The 22,991-nt window shown below is 41.8% G+C and overlaps 2 long non-coding RNA genes across 3 annotated transcripts in view; one reads left to right on the forward strand and one right to left on the reverse strand.

Moving 5' to 3' along the window:
* The window catches only part of LOC117980140 (uncharacterized), a 278,642-nt gene that overhangs the window by 203,211 nt on the left and 52,440 nt on the right, over positions 1-22,991 (reverse strand). Inside the window, exon 4 of one of the 2 annotated variants that reach the window (XR_010112079.1) lies at positions 9,168-9,232. The exons of the other annotated variant lie outside the window; for it this stretch is intronic. This is a non-coding gene — a long non-coding RNA (uncharacterized LOC117980140). The remainder of the gene's footprint in view (positions 1-9,167; positions 9,233-22,991) is intronic. 2 annotated transcript variants of the gene reach the window in all.
* LOC130541481 (uncharacterized) lies at positions 16,136-19,477 on the forward strand. The gene is made up of 2 exons (XR_008955540.2): positions 16,136-16,514; positions 19,268-19,477. It is a non-coding gene; the product is annotated as an uncharacterized LOC130541481 (long non-coding RNA).

Genomic DNA, 22,991 nt, shown 5'->3' on the forward strand with positions numbered 1-22,991 from the left:
TGACCAAATCCAAGAATAACATTATACAACCAAAACATAGCAAAGGGCAGGGGAAGTTTTCAGTTTTTTTCCTAATTACAAAGCCTACTAGGAAACTAATAATGGGGAAAACTTTCTCATGGAGCTGAATCCTGCAAAACCTAGTGATAAAGAACAAGAAAATAAGAATTGCAGTTTATTTCCATTCTCTTTTTCTTTCGCTATTTTATCTTTCTTAACCTATAATATATATGATTTTCCTTGTTCTAAAAGTGAGCTCACTAAAAGTGAGCCTTCCTTTTATGACAATTGTAGCCCAGATATATCTATTAGGAAACTTTTTATATGAATGCAGTGTCTATATCTATATAATATTCATTTTTGTAGTCTGTAGATCTGAATGGGTGACTAAATTAATGTTATGAACGGCTCACGTGAAATAACAAAGAGACAATTCCTTAATATATAAGCACAAAAATTAAAATCAATTTGCAATCTTGATCAAAGATATCAATAGTCACAAACAAGGCTGATTAAGAAAGCACCATGAACATTCTGTAACTTGATCACAACCCATAATGAGTGTTGTCCAGAGGAGAGACTTTTAGCAATTCACAAGGCCCTGTGTGCCTAACAGTTAATTCCTGCTTAGCCAGATTGTGCGATTCATTCTCAGGCACAACATATAAAATGCTGGGAAATACCCTGATTTTGGCTGCAGAACCGCAATTGAGCCATGAGGAAGACAGTCTCCGAGAAGACATAGGAGGGCACAGCTCTCCCATGAGGAAGACAGCCTCAGAGGAGACAGAGGAGGGCACAGCTCTCTCATGAGGAAGACAGGCTCCGAGGAGACATAGGAGGGCACAGCTCTCCCATGAGGAAGACAGCCTCAGAGGAGACATAGGAGGGCACAGCTCTCTCATGAGGAAGACAGCCTCAGAGAAGACATAGGAGGGCACAGCTCTCCCATGAGGAAGACAGCCTCAGAGGAGACATAGGAGGGCACAGCTCTCTCATGAGGAAGACAGGCTCCGAGGAGACATAGGAGGGCACAGCTCTCTCATGAGGAAGACAGCCTCAGAGGAGACATAGGAGGGCACAGCTCTCTCATGAGGAAGACAGCCTCAGAGGAGACATAGGAGGGCACAGCTCTCTCATGAGGAAGACAGCCTCAGAGGAGACATAGGAGGGCACAGCTCTCTCATGAGGAAGACAGGCTCCGAGGAGACATAGGAGGGCACAGCTCTCTCATGAGGAAGACAGCCTCAGAGGAGACATAGGAGGGCACAGCTCTCTCATGAGGAAGACAGCCTCAGAGGAGACATAGGAGGGCACAGCTCTCCCATGAGGAAGACAGGCTCCGAGGAGACATAGGAGGGCACAGCTCTCTCATGAGGAAGACAGCCTCAGAGGAGACATAGGAGGGCACAGCTCTCCCATGAGGAAGACCGCCTCAGAGAAGACAGGAGGGCACAGCTCTCTCATGAGGAAGACAGCCTCAGAGGAGACATAGGAGGGCACAGCTCTGCCATGAGGAAGAGAGCCTCAGAGGAGACATAGGAGGGCACAGCTCTCTCATGAGGAAGACAGCCTCAGAGGAGACCTAGGAGGGCACAGCTCTCCCATCAGGAAGAGAGCCTCAGAGAAGACATAGGAGGGCACAGCTCTCCCATGAGGAAGACAGCCTCCAAGGAGACATAGGAGGGCACAGCTCTCCATGAGGAAGACAGCCTCTGACGAGACATAGGAGGGCACAGCTTTCCCATGGCAAAGGGCTCAAGAAGACCTGCACTCTGCTGTGAAGAAGGAAATTGTCCCAGAAAGTCCAGAGCAAGAGTCCTCCCAAATTCTTTATCAGCTCATCCTAAGAGCTCACTGGATGGCTTCGCAGGGGTCATTAATTCTTCTCCTCACTCAGGAGCTCTAGTCCACAAGTATCCAGTTTCACACACAGCTGCAAGACACTCCATTCTAGGGCCACAGTCCAGGATGCAGTCTTCACAGATTTTTTGATCAAATGGATCAAGAGTAGAGGGTCTGTCCATGAATAATAAAACATAGGGAGGAAATAAGACACATGGAATGGAATTCTCTCTTTGGGTTGAGAATATATATACCCAATAATTCTTTTTTTATTCCTTTGTAGGGGAAGAAAGGTTTCTTTTCCTCACCCATCACTAGGACTATGGCCGATGCCCCTGTAACAAAGTACAGATTAATGAGAGAAAAGTGTACACATGTATTTAAAAAGCTTCATGTGGCACAGGAGTCTTCATAAGAAAATGACCCAAAGAAACAGGAAATCTTGTGTATCATAGTGCTTAGTTAGGTTGGATGAACAGTGGACTCCAGGTATTGGTACAATTGGACAGAGTGAGTATGCTCTCATGGAGATAAACTAGGGGAACTTAGCAAGGCCTGTGTGTTCAAATTCTTCTCTGTGTCCCTGTGTCTTCAGAGATAAGGATGTTTCTTTCTTCTGGGTATAAGAACTCTTCCTCTCAAATGAGGTCTTATGATCTGCTCCTGGGGGGTCAGAGAGTGACCAGCCTGCATCTGCTTCTTCTCAAATGCCGCTCGTGATGCCCTTCCTGGGAGACAAAGCCATCTTTGAGTATTTCAGGATTCCAAAATAGACTCCATTCCTTGGATTTACCAAAAGCACCAGCCTAAAGGGCCTGTCAGGAAGTTCACCAGAAAGAGAAACCTATTTCCCTGTAAGGGAAGTGACTGGATGGTCCCCCCCCCACCAGATTCTCTGATGTGGACCTCACTTGGGATGCAACCCTGGTACAGCTCCTCCATCTCAGTCATTAGAAGTAAGTTCAATGAAAATGGTCTTCTGATACAGTCATTGCTGAATTGCAGTTTCAACTAATTATACCCCTCAGAATCTCCTTGAATTCTAACAACTAAGTAACTAAATGTCTACTAAGTACCTATAATTGTGCTGTCAAGAGTAATAAGTGAGGCCAGGCACGGTGGCTCTCGCCTGTAATCCTGGCACTCTGGGAGGCCAAGGCGAGTGGATCACTTGAGGTCAGGAGTTTGAGACCAGCCTGGCCAACATGGTGAAACCCTGTCTCTACTAAAATTACACAAATTAGCTGGGCGTGGTGGAGGGTGCCTGTAGTCCCAGCTGTTAGGGAGGCTGAGGCAGGAGAATCACTTGCACCCAGGAGGCGGAGGTTGCAGTGAGCCAAGATTGCACCATTGCACTCCAGCCTGGGCGACAGAGCGAGACTCTGTGTCATTTAAAAAAAAAAAAAGAGTAATAAGTGAATAATATGCAACATTATTCTTTCTACAGCTTCATATGTGTTGCATTTACACATGTTCTTATGTTTTTTATGAGAATTATATAGTGTGCAATGTGTATTTTCAACAGTGAAACTAAAAACTTCTCATGTGTCTTTCTTCTTTGGCCTTAAAAATTATTTTTTATGCTAACTAAATCATCTACATTATTACTCTGTGCTAACTAACATAAATAAACTAGTACACTATTCTCATTTACCCAACTTTTTTATACCGTTCCTACTAACAGTTCCAAATATAAGCTGTATTCATCATCAGTTAGTTCTAAAGAGTTTAGGCGCTCCCCCAATGTGCTCCTACAGCACCCTGAACCTCATGCGTATGAGCTTTGATCATCCTGTATTGAAATGAGAAAATCCTGCATTTCCACTTTGTGCTAACCCCAGCATACCACGTCTGCAGAGTAGAGACTGTGTGTATCTTACTCATCCTTGCAGTCGCAGTGCCTGGGACCCCAGCATACCACGTCTGCAGAGTAGGGACTGTGTGTATCTTACTCATTTGCAGTCACAGTGCCTGGGACCCCAGCATACCATGTCTGCAGAGTAGGGACTTTGTGTATCTTACTCATTTGCAGTCACAGTGCCTGGGACCCCAGCATACCACGTCTGCAGAGTAGGGACTGTGTGTATCTTACTCATTTGCAGTCACAGTGCCTGGGACCCCAGCATACCACGTCTGCAGAGTAGGGACTGTGTGTATCTTACTCATTTGCAGTCACAGTGCCTGGGACCCCAGCATAACACATCTGCAGAGTAGGGAGTGTGTATCTTACTCATCCTTGCAGTCGCAGTGCCTGGGATAGGTGCTCAGTTGCTGAACGGCCACAGCCCGTGTGTTCTTTCTGTAGTGTGTGTCTCATTCAGAGGCTCAGCTGCAGACACAGGCTGAACTTTATACAAACTTCTTTCCCACCAGTCTGTTTCAAAGGAGCTCAACCATGCCCCAACACACTTTGACCCTTTTCAGTATCAATTTTCAACTGCTGTTTTCTACTCCTTGAAAGCATAACAAATAAAAGAACTTTTCTTTTTCAGTAAATTCTGAAACATAATTACCTTACCAGTCATGCCAGGTGAATCTCATTAAGCTCTTTTGATTAAGATAATGCTAATTCATAAAAGAAAGTATCCTAAATTTAATAAACAGGAAAGATTAGGGACTTGTCTATTTCAACTCACAAAATTGAGCCACGTTTCTTTTACCATGAACATGGTGAAAGGGATTCAACTAACTAAATAAAAGAAAACAAAAGGTAAGGTTAAGTAATAGCATATTACATTTGGGGATGAAGAAGAGTTTCCAATGCTGTAACAGAGGGATTACTTTTGAACTTATTTTCCCTGTCTTTATTACTGACTTTGTAGAGGAGTAAATTGCATATTTTTTTTCTTTTTTTGAGACAGTCTCATTCTGTTGCCCAGGCTGGAGTGCAGTGACATGATCTCAGCTCACTGTAGCCTCCGTCTCCTGGGTTCAAGAGATTTTCCTGCCTCAGCCTCCTGAGTAGCTGGGACTATAGGCATGCACCACCACACCTGGCTAATTTTTGTATTTTCAGTAGAGACAGTGTGTCACCATCTTGGCCAGGCTGGTCTCAAACTCCTGGCCTCAAGTGATCCACCTGTCTCAGCCTCCCAAAGCGTTGAGATTACAGGGGAAGCTGAGATAGCAAATTCGATAAGGCTTTTGGAGTTGTTGTTGGATTTTGTAGGAGTAATATCACAAGGGGTGCCCATGTAGAAGGAGCCCCTTTACTCACAGCATTTATCATGACCTGGGTAACAGGCCTATTCAGCTGGGGAATATCCCAGTCATCATAAAGTCAGCCCCACAGGCTCACATACAAAGCATATCGGCTGGGTCATCTGGGGTGCTCCAACATACAAAGCACATCAGCTGGGTCATCTGGGGTGCTCTGACATACAAAGCATATCAGCTGGGTCATCTGGGGTGCCCCGACATACAAAGCATATCAGCTGGGTCATCTGAGGTGCTCTGCTTGGCATTTATAGGTGGAGTTGGACCATCTGCTTATCACGGAAAACAGACCTTCCTGTGGCTTTTCTCTAGTCCACTCGTCTGGCTGTTCCTGCATGAATAACCTCCTGTGTGTCTGGATCACATATACCCATCTGTGGTTGTTCAATAGTGAGTGTGGGTCCTGCACCAGCCCAAACAACTCTTCCACTCTGCAGCATTTAAAACCAGAGACGCTGCTCCTAAATTAGTCACTCTCGATCTGTTTTAGTAAAAGTTCCTCGAGAAGTTGATGATATCAATGTTCAAAATGGAGCAGTTCCTTCACAGGACACCCTCTGGTTTCAACAGTAGTTGGATTTTCCCTTCTCCCACATTCACTGCCTTCTTGGTGACCACAGTTCTGAAGGTACTTTCTGGTGCCCAGGCTTAATGTTCCCCTTTCTGGGTGGCTTTGAGGCTGGTGGCCTGAGTTGAGACAGACCCACATCTGAGTTTAGTCCAGCCTCAAGGCCTTACCCAGCACCGTCTTTAACTTTCATTTTAGCCATTATAGATAACAATAACCAAGGGACTGAATCTTTTGCTTTTTTCTTGTTAGTTTGCATTTCCTTATGCATCCAGTGAACTAATTCCTGGGAGGTCGGATCCATCTCTAAATTCGGCTGATAACTTTTACCTTTAGTAACTGATCTCAACATAGCTGCAACTTCATACCATGAGTGACCACGTGGCCACCTGGGAATCGAAGATTCTTCATCCCCCCACCCTTTAATCCTTTCTCTTTTCAAAGCACATGCTTCCATCAGTCAGGGCCATTCAAGCAAATCCCACTTCACTGACAATTATGTAGGGAAAAACTGTCTCAAACCTTGTTTTTTTTCCCTCTACTCTCACACCACAAAAATCATCAGCACAGAAGAAGACTTCTATGACCAAATGTATGGGGGTCTTTTCCCCATGCATCAAGCGCAGACACAAGTTTGGTGTCCTCGAATTCAGTTCTGACACTGTCTACCCTGAGATAGCATCAGGTCCCATAGATTGGGGGCTCAGTACCCAAGATTCTCCCCAGACTCCCAGACACGAGTTGCAAGTCTGGGCTTCCAGAACATCTGACTGACTGGCTTCAAGTTGAAGTTCCCATGATCCCCGCATTGAGTTTGATTAATTTGCTGGAACAGCTCATAGAACTCAGAGAAACACTTACGTTTACCAGCTTATCATAAAAGATGCTACAACAGATACAGGTGAAAAGACACATAAGGCACGGTATGGGGGATGTGGCATGGCGCCTCCTCACCTCCCTGAACACTACCCTCCTCTACAAACCTCCACGTGTTCAGCTAACCGGAAACTTTGGTGCCATTTCAAATGCCATAGGCTCACTTTGTGTCTGTGTCACATTTTGGTAATTCTAGCAATATTTCAAAATGTATTAGTATACTTGTTATGGTGCTCCGTGATCAGTGACCTTTGACATTACTGCTATGTTCTGGGGCACCATGAGCTGCAACCATGTACGATGGCATACTTAATTGATACATACTGTATGGACTCTGACTGCCTCACCAACCGGCTGTTTCCCCATCTCTCTTCCTCTCCTTGGGCCTCCCTATTTTCTGAGACTCAACAATATGAAAATTAGGCCAATTAATAATCCTACAAGCCAAATAATAATCCTACAGTGGCCTATAACTGTTCGTGTAAAAGGAAGAGTCTCATGCATTTCTCACTTAAAATCTAACGCTAGAAATGATTAAGCTTAGTGAGGAAGGCATGTCAAAAGATGAGACGGGCTGAAAGCTAGGCCTCTTGGATGAAACAGCCAAATTTGAATGCAAAGGCAAAGTTCTCGAAGGACGTTAATCCAGTGAGCACACCATGCTAAGAAGGTGAAATGGCATTATTGTTGGTATGGGGAGTTTAACGGTCTGGATAGAAGGCCCAACCAGCCAGAACATTCCTTTATGCCAAATCCTAATTCAGAGGAAGGCCCTGACTCTCTTCAGTTCCTTAAAGGCTGAGAGAAGTGTCGACGCTGCAGAAGAAAAGTTTGAAGCTAGCAGAGATTGGTTCATGAGGTTTAAGGAAAGAAGTGCTCTTCATAGCATAACAGTGCAAGGTGAAGCAGGAAGTGTGATGGAGAAGCTGCAGCAACTTACCCAGAAGATCTAGCTGAGATCACTGATGAAGGCAGCCACACTACACAATAGACTTTCAGTGTAGATGAAACAGACTTCTCTACTGGAGGTACATGTCATCTAGGACTTTCACGGTTAGAGAGAAGTCAATGCCTGGCTTCAAAATTTCAAAGGACAGGCTGAGTCTCATGACGGGTTAATGCATCTGGCAACTTTCAGTTAAAGCCAATGTGCCCTTACCATTCTGAAAATTCCAGGGCCCTTAAAACTTACACTAAACCTACTCTGCCTGTGCTCTACAAATGGAACAACAAAGCCTGAATGGCAGCACGTCTATTTATACTATGGTTTACTCAATATTTTAAGCTCACTCTTGATACCTACTGCTCAGAGAAAAAGTTTTCTTTCAAAATATTAGTACTCCATGACACCTAAGAGCTCTGATGGGGATATACAAGGAAATCAACTTTGTTTCCATGCCTGCTAATACAAGATCATTCTGAAGCTCAGGGATGAAGGAGTAATTTCAACTTCCAAGTCTTATTCTTTAAGAAATACATTTCATAGGGTTATCGCTGTCATATAATTCCTCTGATGGATTTGGGCAAAGTAAACTGAAAACCTTATGGAAGGGATTCACCATTCTAGATGCCATTGAGAACATTCATGATTCATGGGAGGGGGGCAAAATATCAACATTAACAGGAGCTTGTAAGAAGTTGATTAAAATTGTCATGATAACTTTAAGGAATTCAAGACTTCAGTGGTAGAAAGAGCAAGAGCAAAAGAACTAGAATTAGAAGTGGAGCCTGAAGATGTGACTGAATTCCTGCATCTCATGATCAAACTTGATGAAATGAGGACTTGCTTTTTATGGATGAGCAAAAAAAAAGTGTTTTTTTTTTTTGGGGGGGGAGGGATGAAATCTCCTCCCGGTGAAGATACTATGAACATTGTTGAAACAGCAATAAAGGACTTGGAATATTCAGTAAACTTAGTTGATCAAGAAGCAGCAGGCTTTGAGAGGATGGACTCTAATTTTGAAAGAAGTTTTGCTGTGGGTAAAATGCTATTAAACAGCATCACATGCCACAGAGAAATTTTTCATCAAAGGAAGGGTCAATTGATGTAGCAAACTTCACTGTCGTCTTATTTTAAGAAATTGCTGGCCAGGCGCCATTTCTGATGCCTGTAATTCCACAACTTTAGGAGGCTGATGCTGGTGGATCACCTGAGGTCAGGAGTTTGAAACCAACCTGGCTGACATGGTGAAACCCCATCTCTACTAGAAATACAAAAATTAGCCAGGCATGGTGTTGGGTGCCTATAATCCCAGCTACTTGGAAGGCTGAGGCAAGAGAAATCACTTGAACCCTGGAGGCAGAGGTTTCAGTGAGCCGAGATCCTGCCACTGCACTCCAGCCTGGAAAACAGACTGAGACTCCATCTCAAAAAAAAAAAAAAAAAAAAAAAAGAAATTGTCACAGGCACTCCAACCTTCAGTACCCACCACCCTGATCTGTTGGCAGCAATCAACATAGAGGCAGGACCCCCATCATCAAAAAGATTACAACTTGCTGAAGGCTCAGATGATCATTAGCATTTTTTATCAATAAATTATTTTAAATTAAGGCATGTACATTGGTATTTTCAGACATATTGAAATTGTACTCTTAATAGACTACAATATAGTGTTCACATGACTTTCATGCATTGCAAAACCAAAAAATTTGTGTGACTCACTTTATTGCAATGTTTGCTTTATTTCAGTAGTCTGGAACTGAACTCACAATATTTCCAAGGTGTGCCTGTAAATAGGACAGAGATACAGTGAGTCATTAATGGTCAAGAAACCAAGAAATCTGATGATAGTAAACTAGCCTCAAGACTGAGGAAAAACTTTCCAGAAGAATTTGGGCCCGTTATTGTCCTCATTCATGCATGCAATACTAACCTGCATGCCTACTTATGCCAAGAACTATTTTAAGAGATAGAGATTCAGCAATTAACAAAACAGTCTCTGCTCTCATGGAGCTTGCATAGGGCAAAGTGGGAGCAACCAGTGAAGAAATTTGAAAATGTGTATACAAGATAGGTCAGATGATAAGAAGTGCTTTAAAGAAGAATAAAGTAAAATAAGAGAATAGAGAGTAAGAAGGTGCCATTTTAAGTGAAATGGTCAGAAAAGATTCTTCTTATGACAGAGTAATAATTAATAATTAAGCAAAGGCCTGGATAAGAGAGGAAGTAAGCCATGCTGATTCCTGATGAGAAAGCATTCCAGGCAAAGGGGACCACACATGCAAAGGCCCTGAGGCAGAAGCACATCTGCCTGGTGTCTTTGAAGATTGCAATAATAGAGGGGAGACTGATTGGACTAGAGATCAGAGAAGTGTCAGGGGACAAGATGGTTTAAGACATTCCTAGCCATGGAAGGTTTTAAGCAGATGAAAATATTATTTGCCTTATGCTTTAAAAAGACTTACTCTGGATCACCTGAGGTCAGGGGTTCGAGACCAGCCTGGCCAACATGGCAAAACCCTGTCTCTATTAAAAATACAAAAATTAGCCAGGCTTGGTGATGCATGCCTGTAGTCCCAGCTACTTGGGAGGCTGAGGCAGGAGAATCGCTTGAACCCAGGAGGTAGAGGTTGTAGTGAGCCCAGATTGCACCACTGCACTCCAGCCTGGGTGACAGAGGAGACTCTGTCTCAAAAAACAAAAATAAAGACTTACTCTGGTTGCTCAGTGAAGAACAAAGTGCAGGGAGAAAGAGAAAGTGGGAGAGGAGTTAGGAGGCTATTTTGATAATCCATGAAAGCAGTGACGTAAAGTGAAGCAGGGTGTACACAATGGGTGTGGCAAGGGAAGCTCAGATTCTGAATACAGTTCAGCAGTGTATGCTGATATGAAGTGTAAGAAACAAAGAGGGGTCAGGGCAAGTTTTCTGGTGTAATGGCTGGTATGCTGGAGGTGCTATTTACTGAGACGGAGAAGACTGAGGAGTGTTGGGCCCAGGGGTTGAAGGTGGAGGATCAAGAATTCCCTTATGGATGTGTGATAGTTGTCTATTAGTCTTCCAAGTGGTGATAACTGGCAGATAATTAGATATGAGTCTAAATTTTAGAGGAGAGGTAGGAGCTGGAAATATGTATTCATGGACCATGCACACACACATGGAATTTAATTCCATTGGGCTTCATGAGATCACAGAGGCATGAGTGCACCTAGAAAAACGGTTGAGAACTGAGACCCGGGATACTCCCTTGTTAAAAGGTAAATGTTCCTTTTACATTTTGAACTTATAGAAATAATGACACAGTAGCCAGTTGCTGAAACTCTACTCAGTTCAGAGTAAAACAAAATTCCTATTTTATCGAATCACTGAATGCCATTTAAAATTCAGAATACTTGCAGAGATCCCAAATAGCTTAATAAAGATGAATGCCTAAGTTCAGATTGGTGGCCTAGACTCTGCCTTCCCTGATTGTCTATTTAAAAATAACAATAATGATAATAATAAGAATAAAATATTTATGGTTCACTAGATATGTTGAAATACACTCAAAGGTAGATTCATTTCTTTTCTACTATACCCTTGTAACTATCAGTCTATAAAATAGTTTTATTAGAAAGTCACAGTCACCCTCAAGCCAATAGCAGCTTATAAATACGGGGCAAGGAGCCTGGTGTGGGGAGGCTGAGAAATAATTGAGAGAGCCAGTAGATATGAAGCTAACAAATAACACTGTCAACCAGAATTAGGCAGATAAGCCAGAGGCAGTGCAAGTGGCTGGTCAAGACAAGTAGACAGACAGAAGCCAGGAGTGAGAGACGGGAGGTCCAAAGTGCAATAAAACACTCAAGAACCAGTCAATCCATGGGAGCTTACAGCTGGAAGGGCGGCTGAAGGGAGGAGCATCCAGGTAGAGGGGAAGGAATGGAGGTGTGAACAGGAGGCAGGAGGGCTCAAGCTATTTGATATGTTTGAGAGTGAGGTGCTTTTTTGAGGCTGAGAAAATAACTGGAAGCCAGAATCTGGAGGACTGGGTAGACCATGTTAAACAGCAAGCACTTGATTCTGCATGTGTTGGAAGCCAGTGCAGGGCTTCTAAGCAAGGCAGTGACATGATCACATCACATTTTAGGAAAGGTACAAATTAGGCATGGCCACAGGCAGGAAGACCTGAGGGATCTCTTACAGTCAGGGATAAGAGTCTAACCAACAAGGTGGCCATGAACATTCAAAGAAAGAAGACTGAAGAGACTTTAGAAGGCAGCCTCCACGGGACCTGACTGAAGGGGTTTGGGAGACTCACAGCTTTCTGCTGTGAAGTCAAGGATATCACAAACTATCAGAATAAAAGAAACAGTCCTAGGGCTGGGGGTAGGTAGGTGAATGCAGTTCCTTTTTGAACGGAGGAGAAAATTCAGGTAATTCATTTTGATTGATCAAGCAAAATAATTTGAAGCTGAACATTATAGAAGCAACAACAATTCTTATGATGTTGGGGTATAGGAAACAGGCCCAAGAAAGCACAGTATTTCCTGTTTCTCTTCTGATTCAATAAATAATAAGAATATTTTCTGTTAAAGTTTTTGATAACGTGTTGTTTTAATTAATCAAAAGGAGACAAGATAAATTTGAACTTAAAAGCATAAGAAAATCAGTTGTCTTTTTAGAAAAGGTGAGTCAGCATGGGTAGGAAGAATCAATATCGTGAAAATGGCCACACTACCCAAGGTAAATTATAGATTCAATGCCATCCCCATCAAGCTACCAATGATTTTCTTCACAGAACTGGAAAAAACTACTTTAAAGTTCATATGGAACCAAAAAAGAGCCCGCATTGCCAAGTCAATCCTAAGCCAAAAGAACAAAGCTGGAGGCATCACGCTACCTGACTTCAAACTATGCTACAAGGCTACAGTAAGCAAAACAGCATGGTACTGGTACCAAAACAGAGATATAGACCAATGGAACAGAACAGAGCCCTCAGAAATAATGCCGCATATCTACAACTATCTGATCTTTGACAAACTGACAAAAACAAGAAATGGGGAAAGGATTCCCTATTTAATAAATGGTGCTGGGAAAACTGGCTAGCCATATGTAGAAAGCTGAAACTGGATCCCTTCCTTACACCTTACACAAAAATTAATTCAAGATGGATTAAAGACTTACATGTTAGACCTAAAACCATAAAAACCCTAGAAGAAAACCTAGGCAATACCATTCAGGACATAGGCATGGACAAGGACTTCATGTCTAAAACACCAAAAGCAATGGCAACAAAAGCCAAAATTGACAAATGGGATCTCATTAAACTAAAGAGCTTCTGCACAGCAAAAGAAACCACCATCAGAGTGAACAGGCAACCTACAGAATGGGAGAAAATTTTTGCAACCTACTCATCTGACAAAGGGCTAATATCCAGAATCTACAATGAACTCAAACAAATTTACAAGAAAAAAACAAACAACCCCATCAAAAAGTGGGCAAAGGATATGAACAGATACTTCTGAAAAGAAGACATTTATGCAGCCAAAAAACACATGAAAAAATGCTCATCATCACTGGCCATCAGAGAAATGCAAATCAAAACCACAATGAGATACCATCTCACACCAGTTAGAATGGCGATCATTAAAAAGTCAGGAAACAACAGGTGCTGGAGAGGATGTGGAGAAAGAGGAACACTTTTACACTGTTGGTGGGACTGTAAACTAGTTCAACCATCGTGGAAGTCGGTGTGGCAATTCCTAAGGGATCTAGAACTAGAAATACCATTTTACTCAGCCATCCCATTACTGGGTATATACCCAAAGGATTATAAATCATGCTGCTATAAAGACACATGCACACGTATGTTTATTGCGGCACTATTCACAATAGCAAAGACTTGGAACCAACCCAAATGTCCAACAATGATAGACTGGATTAAGAAAATGTGGCACATATACACCATGGAATACTATGCAGCCATAAAAAAGGATGAGTTGATGTCCTTTGTAGGGACATGGATGAAGCTGGAAACTATCATTCTCAGCAAACTATCACAAGGACAAAAAACCAAACACTGCATGTTCTCACTCATAGGTGGGAATTGAACAATGAGAACACATGGACACAGGAAAGGGAACATCACACTCCAGGGCCTGTTGTGGGGTGGGGGGACGGAGGAGAGATAGCATTAGGAGATATACCTAATGCTAAATGACCAGTTAATGGGTGCAGCACACCAGCATGGCACATGTATACATATGTAACTAACCTGCACGTTGTGCACATGTACCCTAAAACTTAAAGTATAATAATAATAAAAAAAAGAAAATAATAAGACTAAAGTCAAACTGTCCATTAAAATTTATATAATTCAATTTTGAGATTTTCTTAGTATATAATTTACATACATGACATACATGTGGATGTTTGGAGGTATATCCACATACATTCACCCATTTATTCTTTTATTTATTAATTTGTTTATTTGCTCATTAAAAAAATACTAAGTGATTACTCCAGGGATCGGGGTCTAAACATGTATAAGCCTTGGGGCCTCTCCTTAAAATCCACTGAGGCAAAGATGGGCAAATAAGTGGCTATAATGTATCCTGAAAAAAAAAAAGAAAAGGAGAGTCAGTATTTCCTATGGTCTGAAATCATCCTTCAAATAATGGGCTGTGAGACAAATGAGATCCTACTTATCTAGCCTTTTCCTTGATAGATTAAAAACGATACCAAAATCTTACTATATTGCAAAGACACTAATTCACTCAATTGAGAATCCACAGTATACAAACATATAAATCAAGGGAATTTTAAAAACAATCATTGTGTTCAAAATGGGAAGAGTATTCCAAATTTTTTCTACATATTTTAGAATAATTTCACAGTTAAAAACCCTGTACTTTATAAAATCATTATCCAGTATTTAATAAAGTATATCTATAACAATATCAACGTTGGAATTTAACAGTTTACAAAGCACTTTTGATACATCACATTTAAATGAAGGCGGCAACGATTTCAGTACATTCACGTAGATTAGAAAACAGTTTTTGAAGACTGCATTTGTTCATGTAAGTCAGAAGGTTTGAACTATTTCCTACCCCTGCTATAGGTTTAAGCCTAAGAATTGTTATTCATTATGATTTGGTCTTTAAATAAATCACGAAGGTAGAGGGTAGAGCACACCCCTTCAATGCACTGAGGTGCTGTAAGGCTCCAACGCCAGAGGCGGCGGGTTGGAATTTAGTTCAATCACGCATTTGTTATGAAAACTCTGACAAGCTTCAGCTCTAAAGTAAGCTTGGAAACACAAAGAAACTCTGCGAAAAATACTAAACACACACACACAAACACACACACACACACTCACTCCTCTCTTTTTAGCTGGGCATAGAAGATGTAAGTGTACCAACAAGCAACCTCCAAAGAGCAAATGAAACAGAAAATTCAAACGAGCGCCTGGTAGTTGTAACTTCAACAAAGTGCCTCTCATATCTGCCTCACAAACCCGTACTCATTTTTCACAACTAACTCACATAGCACCTCCTCAGTGACACCTTTCCTGTTCTGCCCACCAGATATACCTGCGGACCAAGTGTATCCTCTCGCCCAGAACACAGGGCACCTTATACAGGGGGCTCTGTCTACAGGGGGCTCTATGCTTTGACAGGAACTGTGGACCTATGGGCAGCGGTTTTTCAATTCATGTTTGTGGCTCTCATTACAATTGTCCTGCCTCAGGCACCCAGCAGGCGGTAATAAGTGCTGGTTGAACACTAAAACCTTGGAATGCTACATCATTGTTCTAAAGGATAGTCATTTTTTAAAACATTTTGGAAGTTCTTTTGAAACTGACTTTTTAGATTATGAAAATATCTCAGTGATAGGTTTTGGTTTTCCAAGTTAGACCTTATTTTATTTTAGAAACTGTCAAAAGTTATATAAAACCAAGCATGTATCTCTGTGCATTTTGTTTTCTCTTCTCCCTTACTGCTAAGGAAGGGTTTCTTCTCTTTTCTAGGCCAAATGCTCCACAAATGAATGTGTTAACAAATGAACAAATTAATAAATGACACGAATGGGAGCTCAAACTGCATAAAATAATGTTTACTCAAAAATGAGAGGTGACGATTGCTAACATGTCATAACCAGACTCTGTCATGACCTCGGCAAGCCACAACTTTGACAATAAAGAGGAAAGAGGATCAAGTCCCTAAATACCGCAGGTGCACTAAGACCTTCCCACGTGCCCGAAGAAGATACACTTGCAGAGGAGAAATGATGATGCAGGGGCCTGCTCCGAGATGCAGGAGGAAGTTTAATTGCCTGTGAATTTCACTGGGAAGGAAGGGATGAAACGAGGTTTGAAAGGAAACAGAGATTGTTAAACTCCTGACTAGGCAATAACTGCCGTCCTTCTCTAATATCTGCCCCTGTGACCAGGCGATAACTGCCGTCCTTCTCTAATATCTGCCCCTGTGACTAGGCAATAACTGCCGTCCTTCTCTTCTATCTGCCTCTGTGACTAGGCGATAACTGCTGTCCTTCTCTAATATCTGCCCCTGTGACCAGGTGATAACTGCCGTCCTTCTCTTCTATCTGCCCCTGTGACCAGGCGATAACTGCCGTCTTTCTCTTCTGTCTGCCCCTGTGACCAGGCGATAACTGCCGTCCTTCTCTTCTGTCTGCCCCTGTGACCAGGTGATAACTGCCGTCCTTCTCTTCTGTCTGCCCCTACCTTGGGCCCCAAATGGCTCAGCACTAAAGTGCCTTGAGCAGGCTCCAGTCCAAAGGTGGCCTCCATGGGCACCACTTCCCACTCTGCTGCCCTGCCTCACTTTCCTCCTCGGCCTTCCTGGATGGATGACAGATGTCATTCCCAGGTTCCCTAACACTCAAGTCTAGCCCCTCAGTTTCTAGCAAGTGTCAAGCTTCATTGTGTGTCTAGCCTCTCAGGAGTCAGACCTGAGTATAGCTTGGTGGAAATTCAGAGACAGGGAAGAAAGAAGGAAGGAAAGAAGACCCTGAGCTGGATTCATACACATCATCGCAATTCATCCACACCACAGTCCTGTAAGGTATGTGCCATTGTACTCAGAAAACTGAGGCTCAAAGAGATTGAGCAACTTATCTAAGACTTCGCAGGTCCTGAGAGCAGAGCTTGGATTTCAAACACCTGAGAGACTCTGAAATCCATGTTAGCTCTTCTATACATGAGCCCAAAACGCAGCTGTACACCAAGACTGACTTCCTCTTACAGCTTATCACTAGCTCTGAATACAAGAATCCTCAAAATGCTTTATAAGCAACAGTAGCATCATGGGAATAAGTTGGCAAGTTCCCAGCATTACTGCTTTAGAGGCACTTGAACTTTCTCTCCATGTATAGAGTCAGGAATAAGGAAAAAGGATCCAAAGGAGAAGGAGAGAAATAAAATGGGACTGAGCCTTATACTTCTTGACCCAGAACAGACAATGTTGGGATTTTCCTTCCTTTTTTTCCAGGCAAATCCGATAAAGACATCTGTTTCTGTTACCTAAAACCAACTTGAAAAGTTTGCTCCCTCCCACCTTAAGCGGCTTTGAATAGAGCCCACAGTTGAACATTGGTTCCTACGGCAAAGATTCATTTCAAAGTGTTTATAGTATTATTCGAAGCACATTTGATTTCAGCCTGGGCAACCATGGGCAGAATGTCAGCAATGCTCCCCGTATTAGCTATTGGAGAGAAAACACTGTGAAACCCAAAGACCTTGGCTATTGGGCCAATGAAACATTTATGCCCTGATCAGATGGAGCAAAGCTTCGGCAGGGTTAGTGAGCCACCTTCCGAGTGTACCAATGAAGCTCTTGCCTGCTGTTTCAGATAAATGACTTTCATTTCACTGTTGGCTTGTGCTTGAGAAGGTTATTCAATTGATTCCAGTTGTTTGCAATGCCTTGAAGGCAAATAATGTTGTAGCATCCACTGTCCTCATAACACACTGTTTCTTTTCTAAGGAAGGTTGTTGTCATAATACCCTAGATATCAACAGAAAATACTCCACTTCTTATCATATATTAATTTTGCTCTGGAATAAGTAAATGTAACTACCAGAATGCTAATGAGGATGTTACACTGTTGTTTATTTGTGTGTTCTAATCTGTAGATAAATAGCAAGATCTCTTTTAATTCATGATTCCAAGTCTCAGGCCACAGCAGGACAAGTATCAAAACATCTATTCTCAATTCAGAGTTGAGATTTCTAATAAGAATCCTATTTTCTCCATAATCATAAAATAGCACCAGGAAAAGTCAATATCTTAAAATAGAGACCATTGAAAAGTAGGTCTTTCTGCCCTTAACATAAACAAACTGTAAAATCTGAAGTTAAAATTATTCCTTGTACAAGCCTCCTAATTTACCCAGAGTTAACAGAAAAGTTATAGCAGTGCAGGAAGCTCTGAGGCTTTGATGGGTGTAGATATAGACATCCAAACCTATCATTTCACACTAGTCAGAATACCAGTCACAGAAATCCCCGCAGGGAAAAATCTGAAGGTATCTGGTCTTATGGACTGTATAATTAAACTTTCTTATCATTGTACCTAAACCAAAATATGCTTCCTATACAAAGAAGGTTTCTTTCAAGAGTTAAGACTGCCTCCTGCCATCCTCCTTAACACACACACACACACACACACACACACACACACAGAGAGAGAGAGAGAGAGAGAGAATTGAGAGCATTAGTCCTTTTCTCCCTTAGACTGATTTTTTCTTACTGTTATTTTCAGCCACTTTGTTAACGGTGGGGTTAAAGGGCAGGATAGATGTAACACCCATTTCACGTACATGTTGCAACATCAGAGATGCTGGTTTTCATTAAAAACACCAGATCTAAATTCCTTCTAAAATATATTTTAAAAAATCAGTACACTTGGCACCTTGGAAATGCTGAAATGTTATCATGAATGCTCGTTATTTGTTATGAGTCAACTGAATATTATCTTCAATATAAACTATAATTTACTGGTCTGATAGCTCTTCCTATCTTAACCGTATATACTCAAAGGGAGCGATTTCTCATGTTTAGCAAATTGTTCTTTAGGTAATTTGTTCTTTAGGTTTTTGTACAAAAGTACAAAATAGTTATCACAGCAAACTTTCCAGTATTTGTTATTTTGAAGCTATATGTTTTTTTTTTTTTTTTGCCATGTCAGGCTTGAGCAGGACAGCAAATATATAAATTGAGCTCTCTAATTATAATCTCAATATATGAATTCTTGCTCATTAAAATACTTTGCACCAGCAAAAACAATTTTCATGTATGTGTTTAGGAGGTAGTTAAGTAACTCTATATAAAAATAAGTGCACTTTCCCCTCCTTTCTTCAGTGACTAGAAAACTTCCGTATTTTTAAAATAATCAAATAATAATTTTAGAGAGCAACAGCCCTCAACTCTTTGCTGGTGCTTATCACACTGCCTTTCTTCACTCCATTCTTAGCTCTGCTAGTTTCTTCTTGTCTGTAATGATAATAAGGGAATGTGGGTGGGTCAGCACTTCTGTGTAGGTCCCCTTTCCAAATTTACCTTCCAAAAAGCCAACCAAATAAGCAACCAAAAAATAGTGCAACAAAACACAAATAGCGTTCCAATAGCAAGTGATGCATTCACCTGAGATTAAGTGGTTTTAGGTGGTCAGTAACAAAATGCTGCTTTGCTGTCATAGTAGAAAGGCAACAAATTCTTCAAAGAAACCAAGAAGGTTACAACCTTGACAAAGTCTCTCATTACCTTCCTCCTCTTGTGTCTTTTTTCTCCACATTATCTGTTGCGTATCTACTATAGAAGGCTGCAAAACATACAGCAGAAAGGATGGCTTGAAGGCAATTGATGTTTGTAAAAAAAATCCACAACAGGATCCAAGCTGAAGAGGTGAACACGTCAGCCTGGTGGGACAATTCTCAGCATGTGCAAACACAGGTAAATTCTAACCTATGTTACATTAAAAACAATGTCAGTGCATTTTTTCATGTTAAAGTTTTTTTCAAAGCTAAAGTGTGTTCCTTGCTGTGCTGACCACAAACGAGTTTTAAGAGTTTTGAAAGTCTGGCAAAAATAGAAAAAAAAAAAAAAGCTGTAGCGACATTGAACTGCTCAATGTAAGCATTGGGCATGCACAAATTTTCAAAACAAAGGAAGGAAATCATCCCTGTCTACAACATGGTTAGGCTGATCTTTAAGAAATAAAATGTAAGAAATCAGAAAAGCAAATGTTTGGCACCTACATATCCAATATCTGGCACCGTGCAGAGTAGAAGAGTGAAAGAAATAACGAAGAACAAAGTGGTTACTTTGCTTCAGGAGTTCATGATCTGTAGTTAGAAACCAATATAAACATTGTGAGTATATTTCAAAGAAAGAGAAAAGCAGGCCGGGCGTGCTGGCTTGCACCTGTAGTAATAACACTTTGGGAGGCCAAGGTGGGAAAATTGCTTGAGCTCATGAGTTTGATACCAGCCTGAGAAATATAGTAAAACCTCATCTCTATAAAAAAAAATTAATTAAAAAAAGGCAGAGCAAAAGCAAATATGAAAGAAAACGTTAGAAATCAGAGCTTGGGCAAAGAGTTAAATGTGAGCAAAGCAGCTCTGCCCTGGGGGGCCTCTGGAGCATCCCAGCTTCCTGTAGAGGCCCCACCACATGGCCCTTTCCCATCACCAGGAACTGTCTTCTGTATCATGCCAGGATTTTCCCCCAAACTTCTCAACCTAATTTATTCAGCCAAAACATATATATTTCTTGAATCCTTGCTAAGAGCAAGGCACTGTTCTACATAATGAAAATATGGCAATGATATAAAACAAAAATATTTACCCTCATGCAAATTACATTCCAGTGAGAAAAGACAGATCATTAATAAAATAAATATGTAAAATATAGAATATGCCAGAAGGTAATAAGTGGCACAGAGAAAAATTAAGCATGGAAGGGAGCTCAGGAATGCTGGGAGTGGGTAGATGTGAAGGTAGTTAGAATGCTCAAGGAGGGAGTAATAGGCAGAAGAATGGCCTTTCTACATGTCCATATCCCTATATGGCAAAAAGGACTTGTGGATGTGATGAAGTTATGGATCATGAGATGAGGAGATTATTCTGGATTACCCAGGTTGGCCCAATGTCATCACAAGAGTATTTAAAAGCAAAAGAGGGAGGCAGGAGAGTCCGAGGCAAGTGGCGTGACAGCTAGGGTCAGAATGATGTGGTTGCTGCCTGGAAGGGGGCCAGGAGCCAAGGGATGCAGGCATCCTCTCAAAGCTGCAGAAGGTAAGAAAGTGGTCTCTCTCCCCTAGAGAGAGTGTGTGTTCTCTTAGCCTACTAGAGGTATGTTAATTTATTCCAGCAGTCATAGAAAACATATAGAAGGTCTCACTGAGAAGACAACATTTGAACAAAGATTCCAAGGAGGCGAGGGCACCAGCTATGCAGATATCTGGGGAAGAGCACTCCAGGAAGAAAAGGCAGGCAAACAGCAGGGTGCACACCTAGCCCAGGTGCATGAAGTAGAGAACACTGGGAGTCAGAAGGCTAACAGGAGACAGGTCAGAGAGAGGGATTGGGGTGGGTCAACTCACATTCAGCCTCACTGGCTATTGTAAGAACTTCGAGTTATTCCGAGACACTGAGTATAGGAGAGTCTATGAATATTTATAGAAATTCTGAATGTTTACAAGACGAATAAAAGTGGTATGCTAGTAAACTTATTGGTTGGGTGGGGAGAAGCCCAGATTTGTAGCATTTGCTGATTTCCATTGTGTAAATATTTCTACTGATGGTTTGACAAACACTTCATAAAATTCCTGGGTACTTAATTATCAGCTCCAGTAGAGCACTGCATGTATGACATCCCATTTGCCAATTCCACACTAGATTCTGTTGGGGACAAGCTGTATGAGAGTCAACTAGCAACAGAAATAAGGAAGTCCTCAATAAAAATCAGCATTTACTTTCGACAGATGTGAGATTCTGGAATGTATTTCTCTTTACTTGCTCTGCCTGGTGATTAAATTATGATTTTAAAAGAAATAGTTTTAATTCCTTATCAGAATGCTGCCACCAAATAAATAAAATACGTACTTTAACTATACGCAATCTTGTCTATATTATACTGTTGTCAACAGAAATATTATCAGGGGCCAGCTTCATGAAAGGAGATATGTGATAGAAGCTGGAGTTGTTGGAGTGAAAAAAAAAGTCAAATTTTACTTTGGATTAATCAGAGGGAAGAAAGCAGACAGATAGGAAAGGAAAGGCAGGCTTAGCCAAGTTGAAGAAAGAGGCTGAACTCAGGAGGCAGTGGGAGAATAGGATCATAGTTTGAAGAGAGCTGCAAGGCTGTTTAGTCCAGGTGAGGATCATAATCCCAGAAGACCCAGTCACAAACACCATAACCCTGAATGTTGAAATCCTGAAAGATCAAAATTCGTAAGGTCTAAATTCTTTTCTTTTTAATAGAGATGGAGTGAATTAGTTCATTCTCGTGCTCCCAATAAAGACATACCTGAGCCTGGGTAATTTATAAAAGAAAGAGGTTTAATTGACTCACAGTTTGGCATGGCTGGGAAGGCTTCAGAAAACTTACAATCATGGTGAATGCAAACAAGAAGCAAGGCATTTCTTCACAAGGCAGCAGGAGGTGCTGAGCAAAAGGGGAAAAGCCCCTTATAAAACCTTCAGGTATTGCTCACTGTCATGAGAACAGCATGGGGGTAACCACCCCCCTGATTCAATTACCTCCGACTGGGTTCCTCCCACAACATGTAGGGATTATGGAAACTAAAATTCAAGGTGAGATTTGGTTGGTGACACAGCCAAACCATATCATTCTGCCCCCAGCCCCTTCCAAATCTCATGTCCTTACATTTTAAAACATGATCATGCCTTTCTAACAGTCCCCCAAAGTCTTAGCTCATTCCAGCATTAACCCAAATGTCCAAGTCCAAATTCTTATCTTAGACAAGGCAAGGCCCTTCTGCCTATGAGCCTGTAAAATCAAAATCAAGTTAGTTACTTCATAGATACAATGAGGGTATAGGCATTGGGTAAATACACCTGTTCCAAATGGGAGAAATTGGCCAAAATGAAGGGACTGCAGGCCCCATGCAAGTCCAAAATTCAATGGGTCAGTCAAATCTTGAAGCTCTGAAATGATTTCCTTTGACTTCATGTCTCACATCCAGGTCACACCGAAGCAAGAGTTGGGCTCTCATGGCCTTGGGCAACTCCACCCCTGTTGATTTTCAGGGTACAGCCCTTCTCCTGGCTGCTTTCACAGGCTGGTGCTGAGTGTCTGTGGCTTTTCCAGGCATACGGTGCAAGCTGTCAGTGGATCAACCATTCTGGAGTCTGGAGGATGGTGGCCGTCTTCTCTCAGCTCCACTAGGCAGTGCCCCAGTGGGGACTGTGTGGGGGCTCACATTTCCCTTCTGCACACATTGCCCTAGCAGAGGTTCCCCATGAGGGCTCTGTCCCCGTCACAAATTTGTGCCTGAACACCCAGGCATTTCCATGCA

Source organism: Pan paniscus, chromosome 3 (assembly GCF_029289425.2).
Source record: "Pan paniscus chromosome 3, NHGRI_mPanPan1-v2.0_pri, whole genome shotgun sequence".
Classification (NCBI taxonomy): domain Eukaryota; kingdom Metazoa; phylum Chordata; class Mammalia; order Primates; family Hominidae; genus Pan; species Pan paniscus.